Below are 21,192 nucleotides of genomic sequence, written 5' to 3'. Positions count from 1 at the left end.
CCTATTGGAATAGTCCCTTTCCCCCTTGCAGTAGTCTTTCTTTCTGAATAAAGCCTATCTTTATCTAAGTCTGCATTTGTTTTTTATTTGACACCTTCCTGCTCAAATTCCTCAGCAGATGCCAGCCCAGGTAATGATACCAAAACAAAAAATTCAATTTTCCTCCTCACATTAATGCCTTAGCTCTCTGAAGGCTCCCTAGACCTTAGTGAGTGCATCCCCCCCAAAACACACACACACACACACACACGCATACACAACCAGGGTCGCTGTGTACAGTTGAGAAGGTTGTGGCTCTATGGGTAGCCCAAGACAACCCCAGAATATCTCTCACTGACAGAGATTATGCTTCTGCCTCCCAGCAGGCAGACAGATGCAAATAGAAATTAAGTTCAGTTACATATGGGGTCGCCATTAGTTGGAATCAATTCGAACGTAACAAGTTTCTTTTTTTTTTTTTTTTTAATTTTGGTTTATGGAATAAACTTTCATTTCTTGTAAACTGGAATTTTTGAAGTGAAATTCATACTTGTTACACATCCTTCCAACTCCAATAGTCTGAGTCTATTTGATTAAAGGAGTTTTTCTCATTCAACCTTAATATCCTGTCTGTCACCAAGTATTGTCACTTTTGAAATGTCTGTTTGGAGTCACTTAGTCTCTCCATTCTCTCTGCCAAGTCATCATACCTCTAAATTATTATTATGTCACCAAGGTTATTTATTTAAAATGCAGGTTCCTGGACTCCAGGAATCAGCCTCATCGAGTTCAAATACACAAAGTGTTCTTCTCTAACAACTTCCAGCAGCTCCTGATCTCTCTGTTTTCTGAACTCTTGCCCTCTGAGGGGGTACTTCATAGCCTAGTCCATGACGTTCTTTAATGTTTTCCTTGGTAATCATTTTGTTTTTTTCTAGTTAGAGTTTTAATTCCTTGAGGAAAAAAAATGCATAAACATTTTTAACACAGGAAAGAAAAAAAGAAATAAGCACTTCATGTGTCAACCACTGTACTAAGAGGTTCCCCATTCAATTCTGACAAAAACTCTTCAAGTTAGTGTCAAGGCATAATATTCAAAATGTTAAAAACATAATTCTGATACAAACATATAGTGAGTGTGTGTCAAAGTTTATTTAGCTCATCATTATGGAAACCAGCAGGATGACAAAGCCAGTTCAAAAGAATTATGAGAAGCAAGAATTAAAGTCAGTGGGGGGGGGGAAAGAAAAAAAGGACTGCTGAGATAGCTTTGTTAAATTAGTCACAAAACTAGTTAATGTCCTATAAGGCAATAAAACCATAACTTTTTTGGGCTATCTTCTCTACTGGACATAAGTGTATATCATATCACTGTATCAGTTTTACAGAACTGGAAAATATGTGGAACTAATCAATTGTGTGCAGAGCCCTGGTGGCACAGTGATTAAGCATTTGACTGCTAACCAAAAGGTTGGCTGTTCGAATTCATCAGCTGCTCTGCAGGAGAAAGATGTCGCAGTCTGTCTCCATAACAATTACAGCTTTGGAAACCATATGGGGCAGTTCTACTTTGTCCTATAGGGCTGCTAGGAGTCAGAATCAACTCAACAGCAATGAGCTTTTTTTTTTTTTAATCAGTTGTGCAAATTTGCATTTCCCTGAAGAGTCAGATGACCTTTAAAGGGGGTTTTCATAGAATATTGTTATCTTGACATTAAAAGATCACTTTATCTTCTTTCTGCCTTATTCCATGTTTTGGAAGTTTTTCGTAACAGTTAAGTATTATTGATCTCCATTTTACAGATGTGGAAATCGAGGTTAAGAATAGTGTCTTCCCTCGACAATGACCGCAAACAAGTAGAAGAACCACATCAGTGCTAAGGTTTATCTGACTCCAAGGCCAACCTTTCATCTACTATTATAGAGTTGGGCACATAGAAGGTATTCAGTAAATACTCATAAATTGATTGACACAAGAGTAGCACTCACAGGCTTAGTTTATAAAATATTATCCAGTAACCTAGAATAGTTAATATCTATCCCCTAAACTGTTTAAATTACTCACTAGCATACACATACAGAAAAAGAGGAGTCACCATTATTAGAATGATGGCCCTTCAATTCTGGATCAGATCTTGACATTTCAGAGAGGCAAGCATCAGTCTTGATTGTCTCTCTACTATAAGCAAGATTGTCTTAAAGGTTGCAGATGCAGCATCTTAACTCTGTAACACTTGTCTTTAGATAAAGATTCATTTAACCTACTGGATCACCTACAGGATGCCAGGAGCTCTGGTCCCACCAATACCACCATTCATGTTAAGATACTTTAAGGCATGTAAAAATAATAATTTTAGTTTAAGAGTAGGAAGACACTATTTCAGATGATCAGAAATAAGCTAGTGATAGGTAAGGATGTCACATGTTAAAAGACTAAGAATTATTTTGGCAGTTAGGAGCTCATTTTCACTTCCTTTATTAATTATAATTATTCCCTACCCTACTGAAGAGTGCAATCAAATGTGATATTTTGGTAGCTTGGCAATGGAAGAGAAACAATATAATTTTTCTTTTCAAGACGATCTGAAACCACTGCAATGCTTTTTCATTTGAAAAAGGCCAAATAATTTTGCAGTAAGCCATATCCCTTTCTATATAACTTCAGTAAATCCATTATTCTCTCTTTATTGAACAAAATCTAATTCCCATGCTGATTTGTGTGGTTGTAGTACTTCTTCTGGACAGCAGAGGTCACTATTAACAGGTAGACGACCAAATTTTAATAAATGCAAAAGAGCTGGAGGAGGAAGCAATTCTATCTAAATTTTGTACTCTGTGGTCGTTGTGTAAAATGGCAAATAATGTCATGCACCCTTTGAGATTCTCCCCATTTCCTTTTTCCCCAGCCCACATACTGGAAAAAAAAATTACCATGGAGACAGCATTTATTGGTATCCCACAGAAATAAAATAGGAAATTGGTCTACTAATGAAGTGGTCATCAGTTGCCTAGTTAACAATGATACGTCAGTAACCAACAGACAACTCTCTAAAAAACTGGAAAAAAGAATTACTCTTCTTCTAGTGATAACACAGACATCAAAATCAGAACCATATTAAATAATAGCCACTATATTATTTTAAAAGTTCATCCTTTATCCTGTATTATAACCAAGAGAACATGGGTTTTTAAGGTCTCCTCACCTTTGGTTGGAGTCCCTGGGTGGTGCAAATGATTAATGCACTTGGCTGCTAACTGAATGGTTGGTGGTTCAAGCCCAGCCAGACGTGCCTCAAAAGAAAGGCCTGGCAATCTGCTTCTTAAAAATCAGCTAATAAAACCAGTTGACTGCTCAGCAGATGGTTTACTGGTGCCCTAGACCCATGGTTCTCCAGCTTTAGGTTTCATCAGAATCACCTGGAGGGCTTGTTAAGCCACAGATTGCTGCCCCTACTCCCGGAGTTTCTAAATCAGTAAATCTCAGGTGGGGCCCAATAATTTGCAGTTAACTGGTTCCTAAGTGCTGCTGCTGCTGGTCCAGGGACCACACTTTGAGAACCACTGCTGTCTTCCAAAGCCTAAGTTACATACCACCAACAAAACTCTATGGCCAAACGTGGAGGAAAAAAGTCTCATTCTAGAGCCCAAAAAGCCACATTCTGGCTGGCTGGAGCTCAAACTAATAACATTGTTATTCTGTTGATATTTTAATCAGGTCCTGTGTCATCCCATTATTTTTCTTCTGCCCTTATCTCAATGTTATTAAATGTTTTACTGGTTATATCACTGCCTCCTATCAACCTTGTCAAGTACCTCACTGTTGCTGCTGAATTCTTTATCTAAAGTTACACAGCTTTATAACAGAGTTAAAATTCCCAGAACATTGAATTTAGAGCCATGGATACAAATCATAAAGAGACAAAGAGAATAACTAAAGGCAGTGGTCAAATGAAAATAATTTTTTTGAGAACAGCCAGAAAAGACATTTATGAGCCTCAGCCTGGACTTTCTGAATATGGAACTGAAGTTTCCCCCTCCTTTGGGCCGTTGTTTTGCCCAGTCACTAGCAGGCAGGCCAAATGTTGACTGGGTACTAAATAGGGTGCTGTAATATGACATAAACTTCCATGCTAATAGAGAGAACTATCAGCAGTAAAAATATGGAGAGTGAGTATAATGCAAAAGCCACAGCAAAGTATCAATGACTCATGAATTTATCTCTCAAGCCCCTGGAAATATATATTAGTGCCTTTATAGTTATATTTATTGGGTCAGACCAGGCCAGGTGAATAGCCACTGTGCAACTAAAGGGTTTTTTAGTGCCCTCATGAAAAAATTCACGTCACTTCTCAGGGCTGCAAGTGAATGAAAATAAGAAATTACAATGGAAATCACACTGCAGTCTTCACCCTGGGCTAGGTTACAAAGAAGACTATAATAACACATAATAAATATGCAGCAAACTATGCCTGTTGAAGGAGACGTTCCTTCCGCAAGCACGCAGTACACATCCATCATTACAAGCACAATAGGTCTCCCGCTCCACATTGCAGGAGCAATGTTACTAGCCAGTAATTACAGGCATGAGCATTTCCTGTATACAGAGAAAAGGAAGAAAAAGAACCTATAACAATACAGGCCAAGATACACATGCTTTGTATGCAAAAATGTCCTGTTGTAACACTGTCACTCTTGCCTTTTGAGATGAATATTTGTAAAGAAGCTTCTGGAACAACAACTTCACTTTAGCACCAGGCCACTATCAAATAAAGAATTAGGTTCAAAGGGTCAATACTTCAGAATGATCTTAGGGTCTCCAGTGCTATGATGGAAGAGAGGCAATATGAGATTCTAACTATAACTTCAACATAGTACTTAAAAAATAACATTTTATTAATTCATTCCACATACAGACTTCATCGGGCAGAGAGAATTTGCATTGTAACTAATTCACTTGGTGATAAATATCAGAAATAGAAGAGTATGTCCCCATTAGTAATGAAAAAGCCGGGGAAAACTCCTGTACACTGGATTTTGGGGTGGTGCCATGTCTCAGGGCTGTAATTGCTGTGTACTGTCAGGAGCTTGCTGCAAAGCACAGAGCATATGGCATCCTCCAAGGATTTGCCACCATGTTTTTTAATGTATGAGTCAGTCGGTCATTCCAGCTCCTCTGTGGGATAATTCAAACAGCTGATCCCATCCAACTTGAAGGTGGGAAAAGCTCTTTGTCTTACTTTCTATCACACTGGTTTGCATGGGGTTGTGACATTTAGTCTGTGGTTCCTTTAATAGCACATAGTTAATTTCCATTTTTTCCCAGTTGCCATCAAGTTGACTTGATTCATGGCGACTCCGTGTGTCTCAGAGTAGAACTGTGCTCCACGAGGTTTTCAATGGCTGATTTTTCAGAAGTAGATTGCCAGGTCTTTGGATGGACTCAAACCTCCAACCTTTCAGTTAGCAGCCAAGCGCAGTAACCATTTGCACCACCCAAGGTCTCTAGTTCATGTTAAACAAACAAACATAACAAAAAAACCAAACCCATTGCCGTCAAGTCAATTCCGACTCATAGTGACCCTACAGAACAGAATAGAACTGCCCCATAGGATTTCCAAGGAGCAGCTGGTAGATTTGAACTGCCAACCTTATGACTAGCAGCCAAGCTCTTAACCACTGCACCACCAGGGCTCCAAATTTGCGTTAGTACCCTGAAATAAAATAGGGAACAATTCATTCAGTCCACAAGCATCCCAGAACAAAACTAGTAGATTCATATTTTTATGTAACCAAAAATTAGCTTTCATCAGACAGCATCTCAAATGAAAATAAACTGCAGATTTATTTTTATTTCACTGGTGCTGAAAGAATTCGGGAATATCATCCATTTAAGACCAGCTCTACATACAGAAAGATACAGAAAGCTAAGAAATTTTTAAATAGTTTTAGTCTTAGTCAAAAATCTGTAATCCAATTTACAGAATGATATTTTCCTTTAATTTACTTTTTGTTTTGTTTTGATCAGAACAGGAGGATGTCTACTGTAATTTTACTAACTATGACACTCTGGACACTTAACATAGAGCAAGGTCATGAATATCAGACTTCTTTGAGTTCTTATCTTTCATGGTTCACAGATCTCATCTCTTCTTTGATCATCAGGCTAGCTCCCAAATTGAATGTTTTTTTTTTTTTTTCTCCCTTCTCTCACCACAGCCAATTATTTCATTCTGGACCAAGAGATTAATGAAATCATGGTTAGAGTGAAAAAAGAACCTAGTGAACCAGAGGATGATAAATGAGTAAATAAATTTCAAAGAAAAAAAAAATCTTAAAGGGAGAAAAAATAGGCCTAAGAAGGAAGGCAAATATAAATATAGGCCTGGTGATCAAATTTAAGCACCACATATATTTAGGAATTTCCAAAAAAAAAAAAAAAAAAAAGTCTCCAGGAGATAGTTTTAACCACAAAGGGAATCTTTAAAACAGAAAAATGTCTTCACAGCATTTTATTGACACAGTTTTCAGGTTTCACATTTAATTACAATTAAAGCACTAAAACAAATTCAAGGTTAGACTCTAGGAAAATACATGTTGGGCTTTGCAAAGACAATTGAATACAGAAATGAATAAAACCAAACCCACTGCCTTCAAGTCAATTCCAACTCATGATGACCACACATGTTACAGAGTATAACTGCTCCACAGGGTTTTCTTGGCTGTAATCTTTACGGAAACAGATCGCTAGGCCTTTCTTCCATGGCACTGCTAGGTGGGTTTGAACCGACAACGTTTACATTAATAGTAGAACACAAGCCATCTGCGCTACCCAGGGACCTCAGAAATAAAAACCAAACCAGTTGCTGTCAAGTTGATTCCAACTCACAGTGACCCCATGTGTGCAGAGTATGTGTGTAGAGTAGAACCATGCTCCATAGGCTTATCATGGCTGTGACTTTTTGGAAGCAGATCCCCAGGCTTTTCTTCTGAGGTGTCTCTACCAAAACCAAACCAAACCCTTTGCTGTTGACTCGATTCCAACTCATAGCGACCCTGTAAGGACAGAGTAGAACTGCCCCATAGGATTTCCGAGGAGCAGCTGGTGTATTCGAACCGCCGACCTTTGGATTAGCAACTGTAGCTCTTAACTACCACCCCACCAGGGCTCTAAGGTGTCTCTGAGTGGGTTCAAACCGCCAACCTTTCAGTTAGAAGCTCAGCACTTAACCATTTGTGCCATTCAAAACCAAACCAAATCTGTTTGGGGTGGAGTCAATTCCGACTCATAGCGACCCTATAAGGCAGAGTAGAACTGCCCTATAGGGTTTCCAAGGAGCAGCTCATGGATTCGAACTGCTGATCTTCTGGTTAACAGCCGAGCTCTTAACCACTGTGCCACCAGGGTTCCTTGTGCTATCCAGGGACTCCTAAAAATGAATAATTTTCCTTTTTTTTTTTAATAGAACAGTGGCTGAAGTTCATTAAAATATCTTAAGTAAAAAATAAATGATGCAATATAGAGTGACTCCGAAGTGAAAAGCATGATGTTTTTCATAATTATCCAGCTGCCTCAAAAAAGCACCCATTGCCCAAGTGTTTTCCTGACTCCAGTGGCTTTCCCAGATCTCTTGGCATGGACTGTCTGAAGATCCAGTTTACCAGCAGGATTTCTCATGGTTTATATGACATTCCCAAGTATCTAGCTGCTCTTGTTCAATTAAGGGGAAAGAAAACACACACACACACACACACACACACACACAAAAGACCGAGTCTGTGTCCTGTTCTTTTCTCCTGACTTGTCCAGAGCAATGTTTCCCTGCATTCCAGAAGCTGTGTCCCCACCCTACACCTCATCAGCCACCTCACAACTCCCCTCAGAGAAGCAAGGGAGGTGTCTGCTCCAGCTGAGACGTGAAGGGAAATGTATAAGAGAAAGGAAAAAAAGTAACAGAGGGAAAATTTAATTACTAATTAATCAGAAAGGAAGGTAAAAGGGAAATAAAATGAAAAGTCAAGGGAGATAAGACAGTGCCCATCTACACAACAATTAGGAAAGGGCAGATCACTAGGGCCAAGATGAAATTTTCCTGAACTCGTGTGAACAAAATGCAGCAGGAAGTTGTCATCGCTGGGACTATCATAGGTGTTCAGTGCTGATGTCTTTGAACTCATCCTTTTTCTAAAGCAGTGAGCTGGGGCTTGGAGCTTTCAGCCTGAACAGATCCAGGAATGCCAGCCCTGGAATTAAAACCAGTGTCCAAAGGTCTCCATTAATGCGCTGATGTGTACAATTTATGGGAGGGTGACACAGTAGACTATGTTCAGATGTTCTTCCAGACTTTCTTCCTTGTGGTACCATACTAAAAATCAAAAACAACACAGCTGCTGTCGAGTCTAACTCATGGTAATTCCATGTGTTTTAGAGTAGAATTGCATTCCATAGCATTTTCAATGGCTGTAACTTTTCAGAAGTAGATCACCAGGCCTTTCTTCCCAGGTGTCTCTGTGTAGACTTGAACCACCAACCTTTCGGTTAGTAGTCGGGAGCTTAACTGTTTGAACCCTCCAAGGACTGACTCTGTGGTACCTTATGAGCAATACTTTTTAAAAAAGACTGCATTAAGTGTGAAAACAGAAGTTTTTTTTTTTAAAGCTGAACAAGTGGAAGGTATTACTATCACAATATTTAAGAAGAACATGACTGTCATTTTCCTGAGTTTGATTTATTAAGAAATATGCAATCAATATTTGAAAGCAGCTGTCACAAAAAAAAAATCTTCCTCCAAAGAAAAGAGTGATCTTGCAAAATTCAAATTGTATTTAAATCCACCCCTTTCCACCTCCCTTTCACTAACACCTCTCTGTTTACTCTTCTGGGGTCTTCCATTTTTCCTAGGATGAAGACAAAACTCGTCGAAGGCTCTATACCAGACTGCTATCTCCTCCAGCCCCATCTTCTGCTTCTCTGGTCTTTAGCTACCCTACGTTGCCATTCCTCAATCTCACCAAGCTCCCTTCTGCCAACCGTTAAGCCAGTTGCAGTCTAGTCAATTCCAACTCATGGCGACCTCATGTGTGTCAGAGTAGAACTGCACTCCATAGTGTTTTCAGTGGCTAATTTTTCTGAAATAGGTCACCTGGCCTTCCTTCTGAGGTGCCTCTGGATAGACTCGAAGCTCCCTTCTTTCAGTTAGCAGCTGAACATATTAACCATTTGCACCACAACAATTTGAGTCCTCCTTTTAGATGCTGCTCTTTCAGCATAGGACACATTTCCCTTAACTCTTAGCCAGAATGACCCCTCCCCTTCCCTCGGATCTTAGTTCCAGAGTAACTTTCCCAGAGCGGGTTTCCCTGACCTCCTTCACAGAGCTAATCCCACTGGTACAGACTCTCAGTGCCCCACGTACCTCTCTCTCCCTAATACAATTAATAGTAGACCCTTGATGTGTGAATGATGTCTGCCTTCCTCATAAGACTCTAAGTTCCATGACAGCAGGGACCATGTCAGTTTTGCTCACCATTTGTCTCAGCAGCATACATAGTAGATGTATAGTAGATTCATTCATTCCTTGAATGAATGAACGCATCCATAGTCAGAAAATCAGCCAGGATGATTCATCTTAAAAAAAATAAATAAATCAAGTGTTTGAATTGTAATTCTTCACCCAGGGGCAGCTCATCATCTAAGGGGAGAGGCTTGAAAACGATGTAAGAAGGAAGTCTCTACTTAATGCAGTAAAAACAAAGTGTTCTGGGAGCCCAGAGGAGGCAGAGATGCAGGCATCTGGGCTCCTGAAAGATTCATCGCTGGTTAAGGGTCACATAGAAATCCATGCTTTAGAAAGAGAACCTGAACCCATGGGTTGGGCAGATACAAGGGAAAGAGGCAGGGGGCAGGGAGCCCAGGTAAGAGCCAGTGGGTACAGCCTGGGTAAAAGGATCTGAGTTAGTGTGGCAGCTCTTGAAATGAGAGGAGAGGACAGACTCCAGCAATATTGCAGAGGGTCCATCTGTGAGACTGATCTGCTAATTGGTTTATACCATCGTGATATGGCAGAGCTGCCCTTTAACATACAGATAATGCCACAGATATGTGGCCAGAATATGAGCTCAGAGTTGTTTTTCCACCAGTGGTGATGACAGAGGCCCTGAGTCATCTAAACTCCATCTACTAGGTCCCGTATGACCTGCATGCATTTATAAATAAAATGAAAGACCAAGGTTAGGAACAGTGTGTACAGGTAAGAAACAGTTTTCCTGCGCCGTGGCTCTCAGAGAGGCTAACCAGCCTAGCATGGAAGCATCATTGCTGGATAATGACTCTTCTATGCAAGATTTGATCATACCTTTGGTCCCAATTCTAAGTGGAACCATTTCTTGCTCAGTTTTTAAAAGTCAGACATTCTCAGGGAAGGCCCTGTTCTAAGCTGTTAAAACAAAAATTATATTATGCCAATAACAGAAATTTATTGAAGTTTATTTAAGATAAATCCGTTGCCTTTGACTTGATTCTGACTCATACCAACCCTATAGGATAGTAGAGCTTCCCCGTGAGGTTTCCAAAGGAGCGGTTGGTGGATTCAAACTGCCGACCTTCCGGTTAGCAGCCTCGCTGTTTAACCACTGCACCACCAGGGCTCCATTTATTCAATATACAATTTGCAAGTCGGGGTAACATTTCAACTAGGGAGTCAAAAAAATTTCCAGAGAGAAAAGAACTTTCCAAGATTCTTATACCCAAGTTTATAGAAATTGCCATGGAAAAAAAGGCCAGAATAGAAGTAATTTAAAAAAAATTTTTTTGGTCAGGAAGGATTTCATATAGCATTATCTTGAAGAGTAATTAAAATAATTACTGATTTATGCTAAAACACAGTTTTTACTCCAATCTTGGAGTTCCTGTTTCTCGAAATTCACTGCACAATAATTCTTCAAAAGAGCACGATGCCTAAGGCAAAGTGGTCTTTACTAATTAGCTAGGCTATCTTTTGACTTAAAGGTGATTTAAGAGACCAGTTTCCTCAAGGCCCAAGGTTCAGAGATCATCTCAGGGTGATAGCTTGTGTGAGTCATCCCAACTTCCTTGGAACCCAGAAATCCGGATCTGATGAGATTAAAACTGTTTCTCAAAGTTTACTCCTCAGTGCCTAGTTTGTAGCCAGGTTCTATAGAGCTGGGATGGGAGATTAGTGACTTAAGAAGCCTGAAGAAGAACTCCTTGGCACCCCAAAACATACACTGCTGTAAGCAAGGAATCCAACTGCTCCTACATTTATTTCCTCTCAAATCCTCTGCTGGGAGTGCTAATGAGCAGTGAAAACATAGCATGGAAGGAAGGCAGGCCGGCAGGCCTTGGGGGAGATGGAGAACCAGGGGGGCTGGTAAAAAGCACCACTGACTAATCATCCCCTGACTCATCCAGAGCTCTTGGGCTATCTTTCACATCTCAATTACTTTACAAAGCCTTGTAGGAAACTTCATCAAAGCTCCTCCATCTTAGAACCCACTTCCTGCTCCCTGGTGGGTTGTTCTTCTGCAGCTGAAAAGAGTCACTGAGAAAAGGGCTGGGCCTGGTGGCTCTGAGCACTAATTCCAGCTCCACTGAGTAAGTTAAAACAGATTACTTTTCCTCTTGAAATTTCTACTTCACCCTCAGAGGCTGACAAAAGGGGGAGAACAATTCTTCACTCTTAAGTATTATTTTTATTGACATCATCTCTGACTAAAGTTAGAGATACCACGCATAAAACTAAAGGAGTATTATTTTCTGTATCTTAGCCCACTCAAACATACCAACGATCATAAAGATGGCATAGGAACAGGCAATGTTTCGTCCTGTTATACATAAGGTCACTGGGAATTGGGGCAGATTTCACGGCAACTAACAACAATAATAGCATGGATTCTCTGTAATTGTGAACAAAATGAGGGTACGTGGAGGCAGAACTCCCAGGTTCAAATCCCATGCCTGTCCCCTAGCAAATGGTCTGACCTTGGGATGTAAGAGTGTGGGAAAGCACCCTGGAAATGATAAAAACTATTTTTGGCTCTTATTCGAGAGGAAGCATAATTAAGAAAAAGAGCGTGGAATCTGGAGTGAAATTCAAATGCATGCTCCTCTCCTTAGGTGAAACATGTGACCTCTTAGAAGCCTCATTTCTTCATCTGTACAGTAGTGAGAGTGATAACTTAGGGTGTGACCCTAATACTGCCCAGTAAGTTTTCTCCTTTTAAAAAGGGGCAACTGAGAGCTTGACATAACTAACACCATGATGAACCTATAAGTTCTTTTTTTTTTTCTTTTTATGCCTGCCTTCTCCTTACTGCTTACCTTTGTTAATGACTTTGTTTTGCTCTGTCTGGCCACCTGTGACTTACGACCCCCAACAGGAAGATTAGAACCCAGATGTCTGACATGTATATCTGTAGCCTGATAAGGAGATGTCTACCGTGTATCTCTTTAGTCTGATAAAGAGTCTCTTGTAATTACCTTGTAATGAATAACTCATCCAGCCATGCCATCTGCCGGCTACAAAGACACTTCTAACCTTTGTAAAAATCATATATAAGCTCTAATGTAAAAATGTCTTTTGGGACTCCATAGAGACAGCCAGCATTGCTATTGGATTCCCTGTTGGTGGACACCTCCTAAATAAACTTTCTTACTTTTTCTGACTTGGAGTACGTTTCATTGACTCAACCGCTCCAGGGCACAGACCCTAATCAGGCAAGAAGGGGACTGTTAGGATGCAGTGATATTTTTGCAAGGTGAAAACCTCAGGTTTTGCTCAGCATGACTTGTTACAGCCAATAAACAAGGGGCTGAGGTGGGAGATCAGAAAGATGCCTTTGTTTCATTGTACAAGGAAAGGAGCAATCAGGGCTGTTGCCTACAAGACTGCTCAAAGGCAGCTTAGGAGGGTGGGTTTTTACAGAGAGTAGACAGGAAATTTAAGTTCATCATGAATATTCTGGATTGACTGTCACACAAGTGCTCAGAACTTGGGGATGATTATGCATTTTCTTTAGACAAGGGTTCAGTCCCCCAGGATGGAGGAAGAGGTTGATTTTCTTTCATTAGGATGTTAAGGCTCCACCCAGAGGCAGGTTGAGGACATCTATGGCCTGTTCTGTTGTTATCTTGTCAAAGACAATTTCAGAAGAATGTACAGCTTATTCTGCTCAGTGTAGGTGGATAAGCCAGAGCAGGAGTTTCTCAGAAGGGTTAGACTCTGAGGCTGCCCGCCTCAGTATAATGTGTGTGAAGGTGTTATGGACTGAATTGTGTCCCTCCCAAAATATGTCTTGTAAATCCTAACCTCTACGCCTGTGGTTATAATCCCATTTAGGAATGGGTTGTCTTTGTTATGTCAGTGAGACAGGATTAGTGTAGGGTATATCTTAAATCAATCTCTTTTGAGATATAAAAGAGATTAAACAAGCAAGGGAAAGAAGCAGAGATGGGGGAAGATAGGTGCCAAGACACATGAAGATCACCTGGGAGCAGAAGCTCAGAAGAGACAAGGACATTCCTCCAGAGCCAACAGAGAGAGAAAGCCTTTGCCTAGAGATGGCACCCTGACTTCAGACTTCTAGCCTCCTAAACAGTGAGAAAATAAATTTCTGTTTGTTAAAGCTATCCACTTCGGGTATTTCTGTTATAGCAGCACTAGATAACTAAGACAGAAGGGTTTTGTAAACTGTAAATCACTAGTCAGATGTGAGTTGCTGTTTTTCCCATGGCATTATTTGATAAATCACTAGGCAAGTTCAATTCTCTCTGTGTTTTGAGAAAAGTACAGAAAGGGCATGAAAAGGAGACAGCAACAACAGCACTAGACACTGGGGAGATTATGAAGATTATATTTCTCTATGCTAGTAAATTAATTCTTAATGGAAAGCTCCTGAGGAGAGAAATCTGTTAAAGCTGAGAGGCCAACCATAGAGCTTTCCAAAGAGAAACCATTTTCCTCAGAACAAGTCTGAACTTTGCCAGGTGTGGTACATTGAATATTTGCACTTTGGAGAAACTCCAGTCCCAGTGTAATGTTGTGAGTTAGCTAAAAAAAAAAAAAAAAAAAAATTCAACTTTTTTTTTTTGTCAGTAACATAGGCACTCCAAAGCTCCAAAAATTACAACTGCTTTTATGCAACCTTCTGCAGAGACTTGAAGTAAACCAGGTGATGAGGAAAGATCGTGACTGTTCGAGTTAGATATGCCTTAATTCCAACCCACCGAAATCTTGCATGACACACTGCCCAACCTCTGTTTTAGCCTCTTTGCCTCAACTATAAAATGAACACTATGGTGCATTCCTCACAGGTCAGCAGTGGGGAGTGAGGGTCATCATTTAAGCAAGATTCAGAGAGAGTGTTAATTAGAATCTCAGTAAAAGACACTCACTACATGCTGAATGAAATTATGAATGGGATCAGAAAAAAGTCTCTGCGTAACTCTAAATAATAATTATTATTAGGGGTTCATTGGTTAATAACAAGAATGTATATTTGCAAAGGACACAGACATGAGCCAATTTTATTGCTAATCTTTTGTTTTCCTTTTCATTCTTTTTTTTAAGATCTCAGATATGTAGTTTTATTGCTCATATTCTTCTGTTTGTATCAGCAGTAGATTTAAAAGGTCTTTCTGTCTTTTTTTTAATTTGTTCCCTTCATCCAAACCACCTCCACGAACAGCTGCCTCCTTTGCCATGAGACCAGAAGAACTGGATGGTGTCTGGCTACCATTACTGAACATATTGATCAAAGATTCTCTAGAAGAATTTTGATCCAAAAGGGAAAAATGCAGAACAGAAGTTCAAATTCTCACGGGATCCAGACTTTCTGGAGCCATGGGGGATGGATGAAGCCCTGAAACTATTACCCTGAGAAAACCTTTAAAACTTAAACCAATAATATCCCCTGAAGTCTTCTTAAAACCATAGCTTAGCTTAACTAGTAAAAAAAAAAGTCTGCCCTGAGCATTATGCTCTTTTAAGAACTACATGGGATCAAAGTGACAACAGGAACTCAAAAGATTAGATAGGAACCCTAGGGGCCATTGAGTTTATGTTAATAGGGAAGGAACAACTCAAAAAAGGAGGATGAGAATGGTTGCACAACTTCAAAGAATGTAATCAATGTCACTGAATTGTACATGTAGAAATGGTTGAATTAGTGTATGTTTTGCTGTGTATATTCTCAACAACAACAAAGAAATAAATTTAAAAAATAATAAGAAAAAAGAAAATTAAAAAAAGGAATAAGGCCCCTGGGCAACCGCAGTTTACCGTTGACTACTAACCTAAAGGTTGGTGGTTCAAACCCACCCAGTGATGCCACAGAAGAAGGGCCTGACAATCTGCTTCTGTAAAGATTACAGCCAAGAAAGTTCTGTGGAGTAGTTCTATTCTGTAACATGGAGTTTTCATGAAACGGAATTGACTCAACAGCAACAGGTTTTTTTTGTTTTGTTTTATCATATAGGATATATTGGTTAGAAAACGCTAGGCTATACAAAGGTAATAAATTAATAATGAAATCTTGAGGACTTAACAAAAGTTTATTTCTCTCTCACAAAGAAATACGCCCAACATGGGTCTGCTCCACATGGTCACTCGGGAACTCAGGCTAATAGAAGCTCCACATATAGAATACTACGGGTCACCACAGCTGAGTTGAGAGGATGCTATGGTGCACTGCCCAGATTCCCCTTTCAGAACCAAGGTATCCATTCTCCCAGCAGCCAGGAGAATTGCCTGCTGACAACTTACAGCTGAATTCCTTCCTGGGCTTGCCCTCAGTCAAATGGAAGTGCTACTCCCATAGTCGTGTCCCTACTCCAGAGCAACCTGCATCTAATGACTGGTTGATGTAGGGTATAAAGGCCCAATGCCCTTAACTCAAGTAAGGGCAACTCTGAAGGGCCTTCCCAACTCCAGTGCTCCATGAAGGATTGTCAGAGGACTATAGTTCATTTTCTCAGTTTCTCCAATCCTGTTTCCTGTACAGGTGTTGTTTCTTAGAACACTCGCCAATAAAATGCCTGCATGCAAATCTCTACCTTAGAATCTGTTTCCTGGGGAACTAGACCTAAGACAGTGGGTAGTGGAAGCAGTCCTAGGTAGCCAATTCTAAAATGGGGTTTTGGAGAAGGACCACCTGCAGGCTAGTTGGCAAGAAAAACCCCATCACTCCTGATAAATAGAATACTGCTAACCCCTGGCATGCTTTAGTGGTACAAATTTTAAAACTTTCGTTGGGGATGAACTGAAATGGGATACTAGTGAAAGAAAATCCACTAGCCAATGCAATATATAAAGCATTTGAGAAGTTTTTTTGGGAAATAATAATTAGAAATTATTATTTTTTGGGAAATAATAATTAGGCTCTTGTTGGGTGTTATCAATGCAATGGAGTAGGACAATGAAAGACTGAATATGGTTTATTGCCAACTTAAGGTGAACTATGAAAGCCAGAGGGCCTCATCGGCAGCATATGAAAAGATTCTTATCTCTTACAGCCAGAGGGCAGAAAAAGCTGAGGCTCAGGCCAGGACTTAATTATAAGAATATCAGAGCTCCAGGAGAGGTTGAATTCTCAACCCCAGTAGTTGGCTATGCCAAGGTCAGGGGCCTAACTGGGAAGGAGTGCAACCTGAATCTTGGGATGGGGACATCTGGATCAATGCACTTGAAAACCTTGAGTCTCCATGTCTTAGTTATCTAGGGCTGCTATAACAGAAACACCACAAGGAGATGGCTTTAACAAAGAGAAGTTTATTCCCTTACAGTCTAGGAGGCTAGAAGTCCAAATTCAGGGTGCTAGCTCCAGGGGAAGGCTTTCCCTCTTTGTTGGTTCTGGGGGAAGGTCCTTGTCCTCAATCTTCCCCTGGTGTAGGAGCTTCTCCAGCCAGGAACCCCGGGTCCAAAGGATGCACTCAGCTTGTGGCACTGCTTTCTTGGTGGTATGAGGTCCCCATCTCTCTGCTCATTTATCTCTTTTATATCTCAAAAGAGATTGATTTAAGACACAACCTAATCTTTGTAGATTGAGTCCTGCCTCATTAACATAACTTCCACTAATCCCACCTCATTAACATCATAGAGGTAGAATTTAAAACACAGAGGAAAATCATATCAAATGACAGAATGGTGGACAATCACACAATACTGGGAATCATGGACTAGCCAAGTGGACACACGTTTTCGGGGGGGACACAATTGTATCCATAACACCCTAAATTCCCTGAAACCTTTGAGTTTTCAAATGTGGCCAGCTTCTCCCTGTTAAGACTGAGTGCTCCTCACTTACTTGAAAATGTTGCAGAGGCCTTAGCCCTGAAGGTTAACAGATGACCCCTCAGAATTTACCCCTACTTCCCTTCCCAGTCATCAGTAAATGTTGTTGTTAGGTGCAATCGAGTTGATCCTAACTCATAGCAACTGTATGTACAACAGAACAAAACACTGCCCGGTCTTGCGCCATTTTTATAATCATTGCTATGTTTGAGCCCATTGTTTCAGCCACTATGGTAATCCATCTTGTTGAGGGTCTTTCTCTTTTCTGCTGACCCTCTACTTTACCAAGCATGATGTCCTTCTCCAGGGACTGGTCCCTTCTGATAACATGTCCAAAGTACATGAGATGAAATCTTGCCATCCTCACTTCTAAGGAGCATTCTGGCTGTACTTCTTCCAAGACAGATTTGTTCATTCTTCTGGCAGTCCATGGTATATACAATATTCTTCGCCAATATCATAATTCAAAGGCGTCAATTCTTTTTCAGTCTCCTTTACTCACTGTCTGGCTTTCCAATGCGTATGAGGTGACTGAAAATACCATGGTCTGGGTCAGGCACATCTTCGTCCTCAAAGTGACATCTTTGCTTTTTAAATAGCTAGAGTTAAATTATATCTCTACCCAAGTGTGGAAGTATTGGGTCCTCTAAAGAAGGAAAGTGATTATACCCTGAAAGAGCTGCAGGACCTAGCAACATATATTAACACAGGCCAGGAGAATACATGTGGGATTGAATCCTGAGGGTGTTGGATCAAGAAGGGATGGAACATGAAATTGGATAGGGAAGCTTATTAATATGAGAGCCAGGGAGCAAGGATGCCTGAGGGACAATGCTAACATGTTGCTAGGCTGGAGCTTAGAAGCTTGGAAAAAGCAATGGCCTACACTATGTAAAAAAGAATACTCACAGCACATGGTAGTAGAAGGGATCCAAAGGCTCAGACAAATAGGCGTGCTCTAATTTAATTGCATTATGTTCTAACAAAGTTCTGCCATACTGCTAGAAGTGGAGGACTGTGTCCTTCCTCCTGGTCTTCCTATTGACCACTCCTTTTTCTTTCTTGCTCCCCTATTCCTGCTCTCACCCCATAACTCTGGAACCTCCTAAGATTCTATCCTGGGGCTTCTTCATCTTTTCTTTCATCGTTTTCACGGCTTTAAATATTACCTTATTATCAGGTGAGAGTCTATTCTCAAATTTGTGTGTGCATATATATATTTTTAACTGAATTCTTGCCTTGGACAGGAAAAAAAAAAGATGAATGAAAGAGAACCTGGGGCTTAAGTAAAATCCATGGATCTCATTGAATTGATGATCTATTAGACCAGAAACAGAAGTTTGGTTAAAGGTCCTAGAGAAAGCAAGTGTTCTGGGGAGCAGAAAATGCATGCAGGCATTAAGAAGCTTCTAGAAGAGCAAGAAGCTGAACAAACAAGAGAGCTCTGAGAAGATGATTTTACCATTAGGACCACCATGATTAGATTAAACATGAGGTAAAGAAACCAAGTTCCATAAAAAGATCGAACCAGCCTTAAATGGCAGGTGAAAGAGCTGCTTTTAGGATTAACACATCAGGGGGAGGATGGATCTACCTTCCAGGCAAAGAGGAATTTGTTTTTCCTCCTCCTCTTAAACCTATGGTCTATCTGTATCATGTATTTCAGTCAGTAATCTCACCATCCATTCGGTTACCCAAATAAATATGTAGTGAGCCCCACTTTTTGCCCATCTTTGTAGCCATAACACCTAGCAGAGAATAAGTCATTTGATATATATTATGAAATTAAACTACTACTTACCTAATTATTCTGAGTTTCCATTTTCTCATCTGTAAATGGGGATAATAAAATACATCCCATATGTTGTCATGAGAATTGAATTAATTTATAAGCAGAGCCTGGCACAAACTTCACCTTCAGTCTTCACACCCTTGATTCCTCTTTCTTCCTCCCTTGTCCATCATCAGTTGACCCTAATTCCTTTCCCTTATTCTAAATTTGTTTCAAATCCATCTCTCAACTGCTGCTTGAACAATAGTTCAAGTCCTCATCATCATGAGCCCAGCTGGGTAATGATCGTCTCATACCTGGTCTCCCTGCTTGCAGTCTTTCCCTATCTCTACCTCATCCTCTTCAAGCCAGCCAGAATTGAGTTTCTAAAAACGTAAACCCTGAAACTATTCTCCAAGTTCCCTGTTTTTTTATATTTTAAAACCTTTCTCCCTAAAAGCCTTCAATGCTCCCCAACCCTCTTCCCCCCAACCCCATTGCTCTTAGGATAAAGTTTAAAATGCTCAGCATTGAATACAAGGAGCTTCAAAAATTTGCCCAACCTGCCTTTCTGCTTTCTTCTACGGTTGCACAGGAAGATGAGTTTTGCAGAATACTGAAAAGGTAGAGAGAGAGAGATAGTCCAAGGAAACCTGAGTATTGCCTCTACTTCTCCTTCATTTTATGCGGCTTTGCAGAAGATGAGGCTTCCTCAAGAACCAGGAGACACCCAGTATTTATAAATCTATTTTTTTTAAAGGAAAATGACAATTTATTACTGTCAGGTGTTCCAGAATGGTGATTTACACCAAAAAAGAAAGTGACCCTACCTGTGCCAACTGTGTCACACCAGCAACACACACTATAGGGGACAAGGTACAAGTAAAATGAACCTTGGAAAGTAAAATATACCAAAGACATGCTGCCTCTGCTTCTGATAAGTTCTGTAACCTTAACTGACTAAACTGAGAACTCTCACGCATTCTTGGTGTGCATGTCTATGTTTGTATCTGTGGGGGCATGTCTGCCTGTGGGCGTTCACATGGGCACATGTGTGTCTGCATGTGTTTGTGTGTGTGCATTTGGATGTGTGTGTGTGTTCCTTCATGCCCATCTATAACCCAAACGGCTAAACAGTAGGTTGTAGTAACAATTAAATGGGCTTATAATATTTAAGCAGGCTAGCCCAGAGCCCAACACATAGTAGACTATGCAAAAATGTCGTATCTCTTCTTTTTCTATTTACTTTTCTTCTATACATCCCATGTTCCAGCCATACTGAGTGGCATGCAGTTTCTGCTGCTCACAGGTCTCCTTAACAGTGGTGTTTTGGGAGGGACAGTTCTTGATAATGTAGAAATACCCAGAGCTTTGCAGAATGTTTAGCGTCACTAGTACCCAGACACTAAATGACTGTAGTTAATGTGTTCCAGTTACTGTGACAACCAACCTCCCATCCCCTATACTCTCATATTTCCAAACACCTATTAGAGCAACATTATGATCTGTTGTTGAGAAGAACTAATAGAAAGTTCCATGAAAGTATGGAACTCTACATTTTCCTGGCATCACCAGCCCCTAGCGTGGTGCTTTGCACAAAAGAAGTACTCAATAAATATTTGAATGAATCACTGAATTAAATCCTCATATTCATGATTATCTTCAACTGTAAATTATGCATGTACTCTTTTCTCTCTTTGGAATGACCTTCTTGCTAAATCCAGAAAATCTGTACCCATCCAAAGTAAGGTTGTCTCCACTGTGAAACCTTCCCTGATTCTCCCGACACAGTTAACCTCTATATGTGCTCTGTTCACTGTTTGTACACGCTCTCCCCCATAGCATTTACTACCGTAAATTCTAAGTATTTGTTTGTTTGCCTGTATATCCCATAAGATTATGAATACCTTGGAGAACAGGGTATGAATTATTTATCCTTATATCCCCTTAAGTCTTAACATCATGCCTGGCCCATAATAAATTGCTGAACATATATTGAAAGAATAATTGAATGAAGGGTGAAGGAGAGACAATTTCAAGTTGCTGCATGATGATTTCAAAACCCAGGGGAAGAATCTGTGGGAGAAGGGTTTTCCCTAAGAGAGCCTGGGATGAGGCTGGATTTCTGAAACCCAG

This window comes from Trichechus manatus, unplaced genomic scaffold, assembly GCF_000243295.1.
Source record: "Trichechus manatus latirostris isolate Lorelei unplaced genomic scaffold, TriManLat1.0 scaffold00081, whole genome shotgun sequence".
Classification (NCBI taxonomy): Eukaryota; Metazoa; Chordata; class Mammalia; order Sirenia; family Trichechidae; genus Trichechus; species Trichechus manatus.
Note: the sequence above shows the minus strand (reverse complement) of the source record.